Source organism: Phyllostomus discolor, chromosome 5, assembly GCF_004126475.2.
Source record: "Phyllostomus discolor isolate MPI-MPIP mPhyDis1 chromosome 5, mPhyDis1.pri.v3, whole genome shotgun sequence".
Classification (NCBI taxonomy): domain Eukaryota; kingdom Metazoa; phylum Chordata; class Mammalia; order Chiroptera; family Phyllostomidae; genus Phyllostomus; species Phyllostomus discolor.
Window position 1 is genome coordinate 33,795,370 of NC_040907.2, and position 4,748 is coordinate 33,800,117.

Below are 4,748 nucleotides of genomic sequence, written 5' to 3' on the forward strand. Positions count from 1 at the left end.
GAAAGGAGATGTTACGACTGATACCACAGAAATATAAAGGATCATAAGAGACTACTATGAACAATTTTATAACAACGAATTGGATAACCTGGAAAAAACTTAAAAATTTCATGAAACAAACATATACCAAGCCTGAATCAAGAAGAAATTAAAAAATCTAAAAAGATCAATAATAAATTGATTCGAGGTTGAATCAGTAATCAAAACCTCCAGTAATGAAAAGCCCAGTACCAGATAGCTTCACTAGTAAATTCTACTAAATATTTTAAAATTAATACCAATACTTTTCAAACTCTTCCAAAAATTGAAGAAATACTCCCAACCTAGTTTTGTGATACCTGCACACTCTGATCCTGAAGCCAAACAAAAATACCACAAAAAATTTTTAAATAAAAATAAAAATGACAGGCCACTATCCTTGATGAACACAGATGCAAAAATCCTCAACAAAATGCTAGCAAACCAAATCCAACAGCACATTAAAGGATTCCACACTGTGGTCAAGTGACGTTTGTCCCTGGAGTGCAATTATGATCCAACACGTAAATCAATAAATGTGGTATACCACTTCCATGAAATAAAGGATAAAAATCTTTTAATTATTCTAATGATGCAGAAAAGCACTTGGAAAAATTTACTATCTTTTCACAATTAAAAAAATCTCAACAAATAAGGTATAAATGGAATGTGTCTACAAAATAAATACTTTAAACTTCAGTAAACACTCAGGATACAAAATCAACATACATAAATCAGCTGTACTTCTATACACTAAAAACAAAATAATTCAAAAAATTAAGAAAACAATCTCATTTACAACAGTAACAAAAAATACTTAGGAATAAATTTCACAAAGGAGGTAAAACTTCTGTACACTGAAAACTATAAACATTGATTAAAGAACTTGAAAAAGACAGAAACAAATGGAAAGCTATACCCTGTTCATGGGTTTGAAAAATTAATATTATTTAAATGGCCATACTACCCAAAGTGAGCTATATATTCAATGCAATTGCTATCAAAAAATGTCATTTTTCAATGACATTTTTTCACAGAAATAGAAAAAAAACTAAAAGTCATGTGAAACCACAGAAGATCCCAAATAATTAGAGCAATCTTGAGAAAGAAGAACAAATTTGGAGGCATCTCACTTACTGGTTTCAAACTATATTACAAAACTACAGTAATCCAAGCAGTATAATATTGGCATAAAAACAGACACATCAGTGGGACCAAATAGACAGACTGGAAATAAACTCACACATATATGGTAAATTAATTATTAAATATGGTGCTAAGAATACAAAATGGAGGGAAAGGTAGTCTCTTCAACAAATGGTGTTGGAAAAACTGGCTATTCACACGCAAAAGAGTGAAATGGACCCCTTTCTTACACCACACCTAAAAATCAACTCAAAATCGGTTAGACTTAAAGGTAAGACTTCAAACCATAACACATAGGAGAAAAGCTCCTCGGAATTTTTCATGGCAATTATTTTTTTTAAAGCTGACACCAAAATTACAGGTAACAACAGCAAAAATAAACAAGTGAAACTACATCAAACTAAAAAGTTTCTGCACAGCAAAGAAACAACACAATGAAAAGGCAACCTATGGAATGGGGAGAAATATTTGCAAACTATATATTGAAGAAGGGGTTAATATCCAAAATACACAAGGAATTCTCACAACTCAAAAGCAAAAACCAAATAACCTAATTTTAAAAAATGGGCAAAACACCCGAGTAGGTGTTTTGCCAAAGAAGACATTTATATGTCTACAAATGACCAACAGGTACATAAAAAGATGCTCGACATCACTAATCATCAGGGGAATGTGAACCAAAACCACAGTCAGATGTCATCTCGCATTTGTTAGGATGGCTAGTATCAAAAGACAAAAGAAAACAAGGGCTGGCAAGAATGTGGAGAAAAAAACACTTGTACATTATTGCTGGGAACGTAACTTGATACAGCCCTGATGGAAAACAGTATAGAGATTCTCAAAAACCTAAAACTAGAATCACCATATGATCTAGCAATTACACTTTGGGTGCATAACAGAAGAAAACAAAACTCAGTGTTGCAAAGAAATCTACATTCCCAGGTTCACTGCAGCATTAGTCACAAGAGTCAAGACATGTGAACAACCTGTTTGTGAATGGATTAGTGGATAAAGAACACATATATAACCCTGGCTGGTGTGGGTCAGTGGATTGAGTGCTGGCTTGCAAACCAAAGGGTTGCTGGTTCGATTCCCAGTCAGGGCACATGCCTGGGTTGTGGGCCAGGTCCCCAGTAGGGGGTGTGGGAGAGGCAAACACTCATTGACATTTCTGTCACCCTCTTTCACCCTCCCTTCCCTTCTATCTAAACATAAATAGTAAAAAAAAATACACATATAATGTGTATATATGTAGAATCACATATATTTTCTATATATATACACATATATATATAAAATTTAGCCTTAAAAACGATCAAAATCCTGCTTCCACTTGCAACAACATGAAAGAAACTGAAGGGCATTCTTCTAAATGTAACAACAAAAACAACAAAAGACACATTGAGTAGCAAGGTCATTTTTAGAGGGCAGAGAAATGGGGAAGAGGTTTGCCTAAGGGTCCAAACTTTCAGTATAAGGTAAATGAGTTCTGAGTGTCTAGTGCGCAGCATGGTGGCTACGGTTAATAATACTGCATTGTGTACTTGCAATTTGCTAAGAAAGTAGATATTAAACATTCTCCTGAAAAAGAAAAGGTAATTATATGAGCTGATGGATGTGCTAATTATGTGATTGTGGGAATCATTTCACAATGTATAGGTATATGAAATCATTACATTGTACAATTTAAATATATTATAATTTTATTGGTTAATTATACCTCAGTAAAGCTGGGGGAGGGAGTAGGACTAAATCTTGCAGGTCCACAACCCACAGAATCTGCAGAGGAGGCAATATTGTGGGAATTTTAATGGCAATTTCTTAAATTCAGTGGGCTCTCTGAATTACTTTCTCTCTATGCCACAGACTTGTGAAACACACACACACAAATCTCTCCAGCCTCTGACCTCCAATCCCACACTATCTTCACTAGATTGGGAAAGAGAGACAGGAGGGGAGAAGTGACTGGCTCAACGTCACACAAAAGGGAAGATGAGGAAAAGAAAACTCAAACCTGGGTTTGCCTGGCTCCAAGGGGGCTGGCTCTCTTCTCTTGCTCCAGGTCAGCTGAAACTTCCCTTGTGAGAAGGGATCTGATCTCCACTTTCTTCTGAAAGGGAGGGGCATCCAGTGTAAGGCAGTGGGTGAAATCCTGATGCTGGTGAGAGGGGAGGGAACTTTCGTTGCAGACAGCACCTGTCTTGGCCCGGCGCCCATCAGTGAAAGGAGAACAAGCTGTGGCAAACAGATGGAGTGAGTCTCTGAGATTCAGAAAGCATGCGTGGTTTCAAAAAGTAGATAAATTCAGAAAAAGCCATCTTTGTAGAGATTCAGTACTTCAGAGATTTACAGAAAGTCACAGCATTTCAAGGACTTTCAGCATATTTGAGAGACAGTCACAGTGTTCCAGAGAAAGTTTACAAAAGTTTCAGCGAGACACAGACAACCATAGGCATTTGCGTATTTTCAGAGAGCGATTAAGAAAGTGACACAGAGAACTTTAAAAAAAATTCAAGTTTGAGAGAAGAGAAATGGCATCAGAGATTTTTCTGACACACGAGCTTCTGCATGCCAGGAATGTGTGAGAACACTTCACACTTTGCTTCAAAATGTAAAGCCCAGTGAGTCCCTCATTTATCTACAGATATTGTATGTGGAAGTTTAGCTGGAATACAGCATGAAAGGTGCAGGAAGGAAGTGAAGACAGGACAGTCACCTCCCGTCTCTGCTCAGACTGGTGGTGGGAAGAAAGATGCTAAAATTTGTCCTAGTCCTCCCCCTGGTGTCCATCTCTTGAACTGCAAATACTGAAAAGTGCAACCTTTCCGAGTCCTGGGACACCTACATGAGTACATAAGTCTGAATTCCCTGCTCTACAAGGCAAGGTCTTACAAGACAGTTTGTATCTGAATCACTCTCTTCTCTGAATTCCTACCTCACTTTAAATAGCTGCGTGCATTTTCCCTGCATTTGACAGTTACCACCAAGAGAGCACTTTCCATGGACCCAGCAGTGAGCAAGAGCTTTTACATTCTCTCCTTTAACATGCACAACTTTCAAGCCCAGTGTCTGGAGACAGTGAGCTCAAAGGAGACAGCTAATAAGCTGAAGTGTTGTCATTCAAACGGTGTCTGTCTTACTCCAAACCCATCGTTCTTCCCCTGTTTCTAAGGCTGAGCTTTCCTCAGCCAGACCTGTCTGCTCTGGTGCTGCCGCCATGGGTTCAGCTGTTCCTCTGGGACTCGGCTCTGGTCCTCCCTAAAAGGGATGTCTGCAGAGAAGACAGCAGCTGCAGGACTGTCAGATGCCAGTGAACAGAGGAGCCTACGTGACCCTGGGCTCATTGGACTCAAAATCTGTGTATCCATCACGACGCCCCAGCATTTCCTACATAAGCACAAGTCACATATGTGAACATGTATGTGCACATATGTGCCGGTCATGCCTGTGCAGGAGCTGTGGCCCAACGCCAAGCCCTTCTTCTAAACCATAGACAATGGATAAGTTTCTAGTGTCAGCCCCACCCCTCGTCCTGTCTCGAGAAACCTGTTCGCCCAGGTGTGTGGTGACAGGGCTGTCATAGC